Here is a 15,521-nt window from a genome sequence, read left to right as displayed (position 1 = left end):
ACATATCACAGTACATTGCATTGTATCACATTGTATGATATCACTGTCCCTGAAGGCAGGGGTTATTTCTAGTCTGTCTTTGTATCATAAGCAAACTGTCTTGGCAGGACCAAGAGGCAATGGTGGGATGCCTGGTGGGCACAAGCAAGCTGCAACACATGATGGACAAGAAATTGTGAAGGAGAAATAACTTATCCATGAAATCTGTGCTTTCAAAGGGAGTTGAGTCAGTACAGTAGCAAGAATAAGGGAGGGATAACCAAGAACACTGATAGCTTTTCTTTATGTCAAAAGAACAATAAGTCATCTTCCCCCCATATATACACACACAACCCTGTTGAACCTATGGGATAACTTGGTTAGAGGCTCCCCAGGTGAGCTGTGATCTGTATTGTTGAAAAGAATGCTTATATTGCTGGAATCCTGCACTCATTTGCATGTCTTAGCATGTATTTTAACTTATTCAACAAAGACAAGGCATAAAGGTTCATGAAATTAAAGCTGATTGGAAGTAACCTTTCCCCAGATTCACTCTTATTGGACCTTCTTCCTTATAATCCAGTTCAGAGGAAAGGAGGATTCGTGATCGTTTTTCACAAAAGGAAATACAGTTCTTTTGTTTCTTCTCATTTCCTTAACACACACACACACACACACACACACACACACACACGCTGTGTTGGAATTGGAAAGGGTAAGGGAGATGCCATTTTCCTTAGCCAATAAAATGGACTTTAATAAAATTAACTTTATACTTCAATGAATTGCCATTGAATTGGGATTGCTTCCAACCAAGTAATTGTGTTACATGTTTAAAGTGGGTTGTGGTATAAGAAAAGATAGGTCCACCTCAACCAGCCAAGGGCTCATGATCATGATGCCTTGTCAAGTCAAATATTCTCAGGTTCTAGGTCAAGGGTTCTTGGGTTCTAATTCATGCGGTACTCAGATTCTCAAAGGGTTCATGGACAGAATTCAGGGGCTCCATGAATTTAGATGGGGAAAATGTACATTTTGTACAAAAGTAGGGCTGTTCAGCTCCAAGAAAAAATATGACATTAAAAAACAAACAAGAGATTGCTCTAATTAAAAAAATATATTGTGCTACAACACATCATTTTCACTTTTTTTGTTATTCTTGAATTTCATTTTCTTTCTCATTTTTTTTCCTTTTTGATCTGATTTTTCTTGTGCAGCAAGATAATTGTATAAATATGTATACATATATTGGATTTAACATATATTTTTAACATGTTTAACATATATTGGATTAATTGCCATCCAGAGGAGAGGGTTAATGTTTGGAACACAAGGTTTTACAGGCCAATGTTAAGAAAGTACCCATGAATATGTTTTGAAAATAAAAACCTTTAATAAAAAATAAAAATAAATAAATATTGTGCTGCCAACCCTATCTCAGCAAAGATTTTGCCTTTGCATTAACCATTCCCTTACTTCAAAGATCTATGATTCCATTGGGAGGGCTCCTTCTTCATAAGCAAACTGTCCTGCTTCTACCCCCTAGTAGATATTTAAATTGATTATTATGGCTATATGAATACCTACATATTACATCTGTATGCATGTAGGTATATATGGGTGTTTGTGTATATATATATATGTCTATATGTCTATAGACACACACACACATACATAATCCCCCTAAGGGCCAGTCTCTTGATGGTGACACTATCTGGATATAACTAGACTTATCTTTAATCATAAGGCATATAGTTAAATGACTTGCATCTACCATTTTGTTGATAGCCTTCTGATGTTCTGGAGCGCAGGGAGCAGCTTCTATTTCCAGTCTCAAGTCATGACATCCCCTAAGGGCAGGATTTTTGTTAGGAGTCACTAAGATTCCCTGGAAACTCAGTTCCTGATTTGCTCTGCAATAATGTTCACATGGAAAGAAACCACTTATAATTTGGCTCAAGAGTTTCATCATTTCTGGGAATAGGGCAAGAAGGATAAGGAAGGAACTCGAGCTAAGCCTTGAAATCAGCAGGGAATTCTCAGGCTGAGGTGGGCACATGACAGGCATGGGGGACAGCCAGTAAGGAGACAGGAGAAACAATGGCTCGGGCCTGGCCTAGTGACGATGGCAGCCAAGCCAGCTGTAGGGCCCCCGAGCTTCTCCTTTCTGAGCTCTGTCTGACCCCTTGTCTGCCCGGAACAGTTTATTCTGAAGTAGATGGACTGCCCCAAAACTGCTGAGTCAAAGGAAATGAGATATCCCCACTCCTCTGGAGGCTTGCCCTTTTAACTGGAATGGTATCCCCCAAGGAAGCTCTGATCAAAAAAGGTCTGGCCAACCAGCAGCCTCACTTCTTACCTCAGCTTGTCCCTTAGGGACTTCCTGGTCCTATTTATAATTTGATGACCACACCTGTCCCACTAGCCAGGTGAAAGATAATACCAGCTAATCTTTTCAGAGAGCATTAAGGTTTGCGAAGCTGCTTAACATGTGCAATTTTGTTTGATCTTCTCAATAACTCTGGGAGATAAGTATTTATTATCCCCACTTTGTCATTTCCAGAGGAGGAAACAGGCAAACAGCAGTTAAGTGACTTGATTTTACAGAGGAAGAAAGTGAGAATGAGAGATTAAGTGGCCAGAAATCACAGAAATAGCAAGTGTCTGATACAGGATTTGAACTCCCACACAATAACCCTCCTAGAATTGCCTCTGGACAATTTCCTGTCTCCAACCTTGTCCCTGTCTTCTCTAAAGAGATGTCCCCTCCATGTTTTGTTGGGACTAATTCTAACTTTTGGCCTGATAATGGGGTGGTACTACAGAGAGTCCACTAGAGGGCAGCTGAGAGTCAGGGACAATCCCAAGAGTATGAGGATGTTCTTCAGATTTGGAAGTGAAAAGATGGCACCAAGTTACAAGGGTGTTTGATGGGAGGGGAGAGAGGGAGCCATGTTGGCAGTCTCCCATGAGGCACAGCTGCCGGCAGTCCAAGGTCATGTTTAGGAATAGTTTCAATACCAAGGTTGTCCAAGTTGGACTTGGGGCGAGCCAGAGGCATCAGAATCCATCACACAGGGCAGCATGGTGGTCAGGAGTTAAGCCTCCAAAGTCCCAAGAGATGAGGGAGGAGGCCAAGCCCAGGATGTTTACTTGGAGGACACACACTTGGGTATGAGACAGAGAAAGTCTGCCTTCAGGCCCAGGAATAAATATATCACTAAGCTGGTCCAAGTCAGCCTCGGACTGAGCCAGGTCAGGAGATTGCCATGAGAGGCAGTGCCCCAGGAAGGTCAGGAGGCTGGTCAGGATGGACTACTCCAACAAGGCTGGGCTACTGCCACTTCTTCTCTAAGTGGGACCAGGTGCCCAAGCGTAGGTAGTTTCAATACCAATGGCCCTTTAGTTGGGCAGTCTTGGGTCCCAAAGCTAGCCCCCCTTTCCAGAAGGCTTCTGGGAAATAGCATAATATGGAGGAAAAACTTAATTTCAAATCCTGGCTTTGACACTTTTTACCTGTGTGGCCTTGAAGAAGGCCCTTAACCTCATCTAACCAGTTTCCTCATCATTCTCATAAACCCTGATACTATTTTCAATCTGTTTCACAAGGGTTTCTGAGAAATGTGACCAACTTTATAATGCGATATAAATGTGAACTTTTGAAACTCCAAAGGCAGCATTTTATTCCCTATCCCGAAGCACTGGTCCCTTCTCTGATTCCCCCTTAATTGGATGTTACAGAAGTTACAGGACATGACTCTCCACCCCTCATTACATACCCAGTTCCTGCTCTCAACTTTTCTTCAACATTTAAATTAATATTAACAATAAAATTAATAAAAGCCAACATTTAAATATCTCACCAGGCCCTATCTCAAACAACCTGTTCTCTCAGATCTGGAAATAAAGCCTGGCTCGATGAAGAAAAGGTGGGGTGAGAATGGGGAGGAGTATGAAGGGAAGGAATTTGAGCCATCCCTTTGCTAGGCACAGGAGTACAGGCTGGTCAGCTACATTTTCTAAGTATAGCTCTGATGGAAAGCATGCCCAAATTTTATTTATTTATTTTTTGATTTGTGTCGTTGCACTGTTGGGAAAATCAAATGATTCAGTGAGACAAGTTGATGGTTTAGGGAGGCAGCAAATCCTGGTTGTGGAGTCAGCAGGAGCTGAATTTGGATATTGTCTCCTACACTTCCCTGGCACGTAGCAAGTATTTACACAATGTTTTTTTAACTGTCTACTAGCTGAAAGCATGAGAAAATCACTCAGTCTTAGTTTCCTCATGTGTAAAATGAGGATAATAATAACTTCACCTTTATATAGGAAAAGCCAGATGATCCTTCTGGCATTATCGAGCTCACGTCCTTAGGATCTCATTCTCCTGACACCCAAGGTCTTTGTTCTAGCTTCCTGTGCCCTTGACTGTAACATTCACATCTTTTGTAACTTTTCATAATTTCCCAGATTCCCCACTCAGCACACATTGCTTACTTCATAAATCATGTTTTCCAAGGACTAGACAGAGTAATCATTGCTCTGAAAGAATCATTTATTTTTCTGTTGTTCAGTACTGTCCTTTCATATTTTATAACTTACTGGTATGGAGAAATGATGATAATCACTAATAAAATCCAGGAAATGGTAGGATAGGATTGGCCAAAGAGAAGCCATGTTTCTTCTGCCCATATGTTCCTCTCCAAATTAAGATGCTCTCATTGACTAGTCCCTGCCTACACAGACCTAGGGCTACCAGTGCTCAGAGCTCAAGACTTTAGATACAGTGGTCTCTATTGCCAATGTCTCTTTAGGGATGGCACCATTTTGTTGTCTTTTTCTACTTCCTTTCATCTTCTCTACAATTTCCTTTTCAGTCTCATTGGGCCTGGAGTCAAAAAGACTTATCTTTGGGAGTTCAAACATTGGCTCAGGCACTTCCCAGCCAGATGATCCTAGTCACTTAATCCCATTTGCCTCAGTTTCTTCATCTGTAAAAATGAGTTGGAGAAAGAATGCCAACCATTCCACTAGCTTTGCTAAGAAAACCCCAAATATGGACACAAAGAGTAGGACACAACTGAAATGACTCAACAACAAGAACATGTATTAGGTAGGTGACTTTGATCAAGTCACTTAAGATCCCCAAGTTTTAATTTCCTTTAAGAAAAAAAATAAGATGGACTAGATGCTCTCTGAGGTCTCTTCTACCTTGAGATCTGTAAAAGTCTATTATGAAAAGGAAACTTTTCTTCCCTTCGAAGATCCATGGAGATATCAGACCTAGAATTTGGTGACAGATTAGCACATGTAGCTTTGAGTCATCTGACTGTAGGATTTTTTTTTCTTGTTAGAAGGAAAGGATCCATATATATGGGCGAAGGGGGGTTATTGGTGAAATGATGAAATATGTATAAAAACAAAGGCAAGATAAAATTTGAAAATGATCAAGAAATCAATAGGCTGTTGCTGGATCTTATTCTTGAGTTCAATGAATGGTGATATCCTGACTGCAAAACATTTACTTATATATGTGGCAGGTGGGAGAATCAGGGCCTTTTCTCTGGAGCTGGACAGTGCTTAAACCCTTTTTGATAAGACATTTGTACTGACTTCTTGTCAAAAAGACAAGCACAAATGTTGACTCCAGATTGGTTCGTCACTATATGTGATGGGCATAAAGAGTAATTTTTAGCAACTGAGCCAGGAAGAAGCACCCATTATGGTGATGTCTCCATCACAGGACAATTGGAATGGACCTGAATCACTTCATTGTTGAAAAGAGCCACATCCATTACAGTTGATCATCACATAACTTTGTTGTCATTAAATGTACAGTGTTTTCTTGGTTCTATTCACTTCACTTAGCATCAGTTCATGTAAGTCTCTCCAGGTCTCTCTGAAATCATCCTGCTGATTGTATCTTATAGAACAACAATATTCTATAGCATTCATATAATATAACTTATTCAGCCATTTCTCAACTAATGGGCTTCTACTCAGTTTTTAATTCCTTTACACTACAAAAAGGGGTGTTTACATATTTTTGCACATGTGGGTCCTTTTCCCTTTTTTATGATCTCTTTGGGACACAGATCCAGTAGAGTCGGATCAAAGGTTGGATCGAGGGTATGCACATTTTGATATCTCTTTGGGCATACTTTAAAATTGTTCTCCAGAATGATTGGACCAGTTCACAATGCCACCAACAATATATTGGTATCCCAATTTTCCCACATGCCCTCAAACATTTATCATTATCTTTTCTTGTCATCTTAGCCAATCTGAGAGGTATGTAGTGGTACCTCAGAGTTGTCTTAATTTACATTTCCTGGAGGTCTAGTCTTAAGGTGGGGGCCTAATGAAACACATTTGAGAATTTTCCTGTCAAGAAATTTCCTGTTTTTTGAGGAGTCAAGCTTACCAAGACTAAACTCAGTCTTCCTAATGTGAGAGTAAGAGTTCTTTGCAAAGAAATATGCCCTGTCCAGGGCCCAGGGTAATATAAATGGAACTCAAATTAATAAAATTTAAAGAAAAAAATTTCCCTGTCATATATTCTACAATAATACTACTACTAATAATAATAATATATTTTGATACAGACTGGACTTCGACCTGGGATTACATTGGCTTAGAGATCTCCCGGGAGAGGAAAATCTTTCAAATGTAGATCAATACTTTCTTTTCAATATAATCTTGGGTAATTTATTAGAGTATTAAGAAGTTACATAATTGGACCAGAGTCAAACAGCCAGTGGGCATCAAAGACAAGGTTTGAACCAGGATCATCCTGGTTTCAAGGTTAGTTAGCTATCTATATTGTTTTAAATCATATTTGGCAAATCCTTAAAAGTATTTCCATGAACTCTGATATTCCCTAAGTTCTCCTAATAAAAAAAACTATACTTGGTCTTTCCCCATAGAGCTTATCTATAGAAAGCCTCTCCTACATATGTAGTCTTAGAAACATGGGTTCCCTATGTGTGTGCTCTCTAGGTGTCAGTACATGAAAGGGGGCCCTGCTCTGTCTGTTGTAGGAAGTTATCTTATGAATTTTGGGGGGAAGCTAGTCAACACCTTTTATGTTGAACTTTACTTTCATCCTCTGGTTTGATAAACATAAATTGATGGGGACTTCAAAATTGTGGTTGAATGGACAGTGACCTTTGCAAGGCATTCAGGGGGCCATGAAGATGGGTCACAGAGTCAAATAAAGGCAAAAGATAGTCATTGCCGCCTGAGTTCTGAAGCTAATTAGCAGAAGTTCAAATAATGATGTTGTCTACAACTTTTGCAATGACTATTGGAAAGTACTGGGGTAGTGTTAGGACTGTTTTAATAGCTTACAAATTAATCTTGTTGTCATTGTTTGTCCTTCGTTTTGGAAGACTACCATGACATAAAGGAGGTGGTCCCATGACATGCAAGTTAATTGTATTTGAGTGAGGGAGATCTGTGTAAGGTCACCAGCCTTATTTTTTCCTCCTGAAACACCTGGGTCCAGTGGCCTCATATAGGGTGACTTAACAAATAAATCTCGACAGATCATAGTTCTAAAGTGTTGCTTTGAGTTCTTGAACCTTCTGTGTGAATTTGATTGTTCAAGCAACAAATAGGAAACAAAAAAACCCACACAAATGATCTAGGGATCCATCATTCTTAAAAGCAACAGCATAATGAACATTCATGAATATAATTCCTTCTACTGAGATATCTATATATCTATATCTATCTACACACACATATATGGATATATATATATATATATATATATATATATATATATGTATGTATGTATATACTTGATCTGATAATTTGTTGTTATATATTTTGAATCTTCCCTGATGTTATTCTGGGCACATGACAGTGTTCTCTTATTTTGTTTTGTATTCCTTTTTTTTTTTTCTTTTTCTGTTTTTTGTTAAAAATTTTTTAAAAAGATAATAATCACATATTCATTTAATACTGAATAATTTTTTTTCAAAATCCTTTCAGATGACTTTCTCTCACCAAATTTTAGTTCCAAATAAAATGGCCTACTATCTATTGCCCATACTTGGAGGGGGGGAGGACTACCGTAGCTTAGCTTTTCATTGAGGTATTTAATTTGCATGTTTAAGTATTTATCTGTTGGGTCATAAGAAAAGGAGCAACTCCATTTTACAGGATTTTGTTTGTTTGTTTGTTTTTGTAGTTGTTGTTTTTTAACCAGGCAAATAAAATTTGCTGTAAAATATTTATGATTCATATTAGTTTGTCCTGATCCTTATTTTTTTAAAATTAGAGCTTTTTATATGAAAAGTAATTTTTCAACATTGATCCTTGCAAAAACCTCTGTTTCAACTTTTCCCCTCTTTCCCTTCACCCCCTCCTCTAGATGACAGATAGTCCCATACATGTTAAATATGTTAAAGTATATCTTAAATATAATATATGTGTACATATTTATACAGTTCTCTTTTTGCACAAGAAAGATCGAATTTAGAAAGAAGGTAAAAATAACCTGAGAAGAAAAAACAAAAATGCAAGCAAACAATAACAGAAAGAGTCGAAATGTTATGTCGTGGTCCATATCTGTTTCCCAGTGTTCTTTCTCTGGGTGTAGCTAGTTCTGTTCATTACAGATCAATTGGAACTGATTTCGATCCTCTCATTGTTGAAGAGAGCTTTGTCCATCAGAATGGACCATCATGTAATATTGTTGTGGAAGTGTATAATGCTGATCCTTGTTTTATAAAAGATAAACATTTGTCCATAAAGAAGAAACTAAAACCATGGAAGAAAGCTCACTAACTTAAGGTCTCCCTATGCCTAACCTGTCACAAGAAATCTCCCTTAAAAAGAGTTGTCAAGGAATCTCCCATTGGCTTGAAATTACCTGCTCACACAGGTCTTCTCTCTAGCCCCTGTACCACCTGGCAACCATACTGGGTCCATAAATCCATCAGGTGATGGGTGTTAGTGCCCTGAATAATAGAATTGACTCCAATGGAAGGAATACATCCTATTATAGACCAGACTCCAGTGGCTTCTCTGAATATTCTAGGCTACCTTTGTCTTGCATGCTCATTTTGCACTGCTGCATTGATCTCCTTTGCTATCTGCTTTATGTAACTTGTAACTTAGCTTTGCCAGCTAATTTGAAAAAAAAAACTTTATGTTCTTTCATTTCTTCTTTTTTTAAAGTAGATTGACTGTCCCACACCTACGTATGCAGGTAGAACCAATTAGGGAGGAAGGATGGTGGTAAAAGACCAGCCTATTGTGCAGGCTCTTTTTAGAGAGATGACTATAGCACAATTTTTTTAAATGTCTTTGTGAATGTTCTTGTCAACAACACAAATCACAAACCACTTATGCCAGCCCATTCTAAAGATGACTTTCAGTTATTTTTTAATGCAGCTGTATATTCAATTCAATTCAATACATATTTATGAGCAGTCTATTATCTGTTAGGCCTTCGGCTAGGTACAAAGAATACAAAGACAGAATTGAAACAGTCCCCACCCTCAAACCATCTCTCCCCAAAGCTCTCTTGAAGGAAAGTTTTTATTTTTTTTTTTTGTCTCCTATAATCTCTCCATTTGTTAACCCAGAGATTTTCAGAAATTTCATAAGATTATAGGGTCTAGAACTAGAAAAGATCTCAGGTGACATTTAATTGAAGCCCCTTGAGTTACGATTTACAAAGAAACAGAAGCTCAGAAAATTTGTGTCAAGCCCAAAATGACAGAGGTATCAAAAGTGGGATTTGAAACCAAGATCTCTAATTCACAGTGAAGTAGAGTATCAGTGGTCCTGCTGTTGAGTCCTGACTCAGACACATATGACTCCATCTTGGGCAAGTGTGATCTTGGGCATTTAGTCTTTCTGAGCCTCATGCCTTTCCCTGTAAAATGAAAGGGTTAGATTCAGTGACCCAAGAGCCAGTATTCCTTCCACTGTGTCACTGTGCATAGACAGAAGACATGTCCAGAATATTTAAAACATGGGTATTGCAACAAATCTAATTAGTAAATCATGGAGAAAAACTATTGGCCACTTTAATGATAAGACCTTTTTTTTTTGGGGGGGGAGGCTGAGGCAATCGGGGGTAAGTGACTTGCCCAGGGTCACACAGCCAGAAATATTAAGTATCTGAGGCCAGATTTGAACTTAGGTCATCCTGACTTCAGGGCTGATGATCTACCAATGTGCCACCTAGCTGCCCCTGATAAGACCATTGAATGAAGGTACTTCATATCCCTTAGATTCTGAGTGACATTATCCTAGAATTGGACAGAGTTCAATAAATATTTTTTCATTGGTTTATCCAAGCTAACATTCAAATAATTATTGAGAGTATCTTTGCTGTCCAGTAACTTCAAATTAAGGTTTTCATGCAAAATAGAAAAGAAATATCTATTTCCTCCTTTTGTATTCTCTTCTCTTTTCATAGATTGTTCATGTGGAAAGGGAATATCTATCTCTTAAATTGGTCCAAATGTTTCATTTTAAATATAAAAAAGCTAAACTCACGGAGAAAAATCTTTAGGGTATTTTCAATTAAATATTAATCCATTGTGTATTATTACTGTATCCCATTATTCTTTTCTTAATTATGTTACCAATAATCTAAAAGTCATTTTATGAAAAGAAAAATCAATTGTTTTTATGCATCCTTTCTTGCAAAAGCCAATAAGAAGAGGAAACTTTTTGCCAGAAAAAATGCTATAAAATAAGATACTTGGGTGGATTATTTAATTTGGCTATTGAATTCCTGGAAGCATGCAGTTTTGAAATGTTTTATTCCAAGAACATGGGGTTTCTGCATATATACATGAATCATCACGATGCTCCAGTATAGAAGTCAGAATGATAAATTGAAGGGACAGAGAATCTGGATCCAAATTCCTGCTCTGCTACATACTACGCTCTCTAGATTTCGGCTTTCTCATCAGTAAAATGAGAGGAACAGGATTATGCCTTCCAAGGCCCATCACCAACCTCTACCTATAAACCTCTAACTAATCCAAGGACATAAAACTCATGAATGTTGGAGCCAAAAATTAAACTCAGCTGTCTTCCTCTTCTTTTCATGAGCTTTTCAAATGACTTTCATCCGGTTTTCAATGGTTTGGAAAGCACAGGTAATATTGGTTGATTGAGTTATTTTACTTCATCAATTCCCTGAAACTTTTGAATGTCATCTTAAACTTCATTCTCCCTCCCTCTTTCTTAGTCCTTTCATCACAGTTAAGAATGTTTCTTTCTTCTTCATATTTAAAGCCTTCTATTACTCCCCCAGATTGATTCTGTTTCTGGAACTGGCAGCGGGGAGACAAGTTTCAGGGAAAGGTGCTCCTGAATCAAACAAATGGATCACTTCATTCCCCACTCTTTTCATACTCCTGAGGAAAGTGTTTCTTTGTCATGTCAGCTCACAGTAGGCAGAGGCCAAAGAGCATATTGGCAATCACTCTCTCAGATTTAAAGGAGTGCTTCGTGATCAATCAGAACAGGTGATGGCAAATCTTAGGAAAACACAGAAGTCATTTTTGTTCTTATTATAAGACTTCCATTTTCCACTTAATAGATGATCCTCATTCAACCATTATAAGATACATGCTGTTATTGGGCAGCAGTAGATGAGCGTCCTTTTAAACCCACTCCCATTTATCCTAATTCTGAACCCATTATTCCTACGTTGTTTTTTCCCCAGTGTAATTTGCTTTTTCTATTTCATTACTGTTGCTCAAACTGTGCTATTTAAAAACAAAATGCCTGAAGATTATCCACTTTCCCCCTTATTAATTATAGAGCAACTACATACACATGATTTCTGCTTTCTATTGGGTTCCTAATATGGGGATTATGCTTGAGGGACAGACAGATTGTCAAAGAAGGAGAAGGGAGAGGGGGAGGAGAGAAGAAGAAAGAGAAGGAGGAAATCTAGATAAAAAGAAGTGGAGGAAGGAAGGAAGGAAGGAAGAAAGAGGAGGGGGAGGGATGGAGGGAAGAAAGGAAGGAAGGAGGAGGAGGAGGAAGGGAGGGAAGGAAGTAGGGAAGGAAGAAGGGAGAAAGAGAGGGAGGGAGGAAAGGAAAAGGGAAGGAAGGAAGGAAAGAAGGAAGAGGAGGGGGAAGGAGGGAGGTAAGGAAGTAGGGAAGGAAGGAAGGAAGAAGAGGGGGAAGAGAGGGAGGGATGGAAAGAGGGAAGGAAGGAGGGAGGGAGGGAAGAGAGAAAGAGAGAAAGAAGGAAGAAAACAAGCAAGCAAGGAAGGAAGGCAGGAAGGATAGATGAATTAAAGGAAGGAAAGAAATAAGGAAAGAGAGAGAGGAAAGACAAAGAGAAAGAATGAGAGGTAAAAGACTCAACTGCAGCATTCTTTCCTGATCTTGATGCTCCTGTATCCCTTTCTATTTTCCCTCCTCATATAACCCACTATTAGATGTAAGTCCATCTCAGTCCCAGCTCTCAGCCTGAGTTTGGTGAAAATACTTGTCTTACCAGATGCAGGACTCATACCATTAAGGAGACATGCCTCTGACAACAGAAAGCTTTTCCTTTGCAAATGTTCACTGATATGTCTCCTAAATTTGAAGAACCAACATCACACAGAAGGACAAAGAGACCCTTTTTAGTTAAAGCAAAGAGTCTAAGCTCTGACTTTTCCTACTGCTTATGCTTAAGAACGCTGAACTAAGATTTATAGAAAATTCATGCTAACCAGCTTCCTCTTCACCTAGGACTTGCAAAGAATCCCTTTTCATTTTGGTTTCAAGGGAATGAGACTTGAACAAGGTCATGTTGTAAGCTTTCCTTTCCAACCTTTTTTTTAAGCTCCTGCTGAAGTTATCATCTTCATGTTCATCACTGATCATATAATACCACTGCAAAACAAAAACTCTTATATAGCTCCTTAGTATCTACTCAACAAATTCCAAAATATTTTACTGTTATTTGAGATTTTTTAATGATCTACTTCTAGTTCTTTTCTCCCAGTTTTATCTTTGCAGTCTTCCTCCCCTTCTCCCACCTCCTCTTGCTACATCAACTTCTTTCAAGCTTCTACTGTTCCCCAGACCTCCCCTCCTTGCACCTTGTCACCAGTTCACAAAACTTTTACTCCAAAATCAGAGCACTTTGATCAAAGTGGTTTATAAAGAAGAGGAGAAAAACATAAAGTGGGCATGTTCTGCCCACAGTCATTCATTTAAGCTAAGTTAGTCACATTAAATGCTCCCCCATCCCACTCTACACCCCATCCCTAGTCAGACTAACCTAATTTCAGGGACAAATTATACAATATTTCCCAGTGAGACCACATAATACAAAAAGCTAATTTAGCAGTAATTTTGTCATAAAATTTTTCAATGTGGTTGTCACAACTCATGGCTGTCATTGCATTTACACAATATCACTTGTCAGCAGAAAATTCTAAAAAAGTAAATGTAGGCTGGCAAAAAAAAAACCTAGTAAAAAGAGTTGTGCAGTTCTAGGGGAGAGAAAAGAAAAGTGTCACTTTTAGATTCCTGGGAGCAGCTAAGGGCTAATGACTTGCATTTAAGTCCATTTTGGAGGATTGAATTTTTCAGGGTCTGAAGTGAAGATTCTGTGATGTCTAAATTGATTGTCATTCTATGATCTCTGGAATTATAGAATCAACTGGAAAAAAACTGATGGAATGAAATTTCTCAGTCCTTCAAATAGAGGAGTCTAAGTGTTATCTATAATCCTTTTCAACGTCTAAAATGGTTGCAAGTTAATATTTTTACTATTCATTCATTCTATTATTACTATTTACTATTACTATTATTCATTTTACGATTCCCCAGATGTAGGAAGGACATAATTTTTCTGTGTTGAGCAGATGGAATGCTGTGTCCATTTGAGGACAACACATTTTAGAAGGATCAGAAAGGGTGATCAAGATAGCCCCAGCATGTTATGGTGGGAAAAGTCAGGAGCTCTAAAGTTAGAAGTCCTGGAAGTTCCAAATCTCTCCTCTGGCATTTGTCATCTTTGTAATTTGGGGTAAGTCAAAACTTCCTACAGTATAAGCTATTTTACCTGTAATTAGAGAAGACTGAAATATGTGATCTCTGACATCTCTTCCAGGTCCAAATCTAAGATTCTGGCATATGTCCAGAGATTACACCAAATAACAGTTGCTGAAACTAGGGATATTTAGTCTGGAGAAAAAGGATAGTGGAAGGATATTCATGAGGAACTGGGAATGTTTTTTTTTAATTTCATGTATTTATGTAACTGAGATTAATTTTTTTAGGACAACTGGGCTAGCTTTCTGAGGGACCTTCAAATGGGTCTTGGTCTTAGTGGAGAAGTGAAGAAGACGGCAGCCATCAAGAGAGTCTTTATCTTCAAGTCTGTCCTTCAGCCTCCAGTCCTCTGTCTTCTCTATCTCCCAATCTGTCTTTCCCAGATCTCTTAGCTCTTATATACTCTATTATAAGTACACCATAATAGTTGTCAATCTTGTAGAATAGGTGTCATTTTGTAGAACTATACTAAGTACTAAGTACATATAAACTAGAGAATTATTATTTCAATTCCACTGAGTTAACAGCTTGTTGTAGGATTAAATCAATATACTGAGCCATAAGTATACCTTTTCAGAGGTCCTGCCCTCTACAAGAGGGTAGAACTGCAATACAAAAAGGATTAGGAGCAATGTAGAAATTCTGAAGACAAAATGGAGCAGTTTTAGCTATCTCTGCACTTTCATGATGAAACAATATACCAAAATTTCTAAGATACAGTTAAAGTAGTCTTTAGGGGAAATATCATATCCTTTCAATCATATTTTAACAACATAAATTAAATATGAATTTTTAATAATCAGAGAGTCAACAAACAAACATAAAGTAAGCCTAAAAGAGATGTTATTATCCTAAGTAACCTAATGGTTGGACATTAGTAAAAATAATCAATATAAAAACCAAAACATCCAATCACATGGTCACCTCAATAGAAGAAGAGAAGCTCTTCGATAAAGTACAACATTCTTTTTATGCTAAAAACATTACAAAATATAGGCATAGAGGGACATTTTGTAATATCATTAAAAAAAATCTATCTAAATCCCAAAGCAAGCATCACATGCCACAGCGATTCACTAGAATCTCTTCCAATAAATACAAGAATGAGACAAGGATACCACTCTATTCAGTATTATTTGAAATATTTCTAGGAATAATAGCACTAGGCATAAGATGAGAAGGAATTAAAGGAATAAAAATGAATAAAGAGAAGATAAAACTATCTATGTTTACCAAAGATATGATGGTTTACTTGGAAACCATGAGGGAATTAGCAAAAGTACGAGATAATTAATAGTTAAAGCAATGTTGCTCATTATAGAACTAATCCTCAAAATTCAAAAATATTTTGTGTAACTATAACAAAATACAAGAAGCAATAAGAAAGGAAATCCCATTCTAAATAAATACAAAATGAATAAAATATTTGGGCATGGCATCAATATCCCAAAATACACCAATGATTTGTATAGATTTAGTTACAAAGTACTACTTTAAAAATT

The sequence above is a fragment of the Sarcophilus harrisii genome, chromosome 3 (genome assembly GCF_902635505.1).
Source record: "Sarcophilus harrisii chromosome 3, mSarHar1.11, whole genome shotgun sequence".
Taxonomy (NCBI): domain Eukaryota; kingdom Metazoa; phylum Chordata; class Mammalia; order Dasyuromorphia; family Dasyuridae; genus Sarcophilus; species Sarcophilus harrisii.
This window is presented reverse-complemented; position numbering follows the sequence as displayed.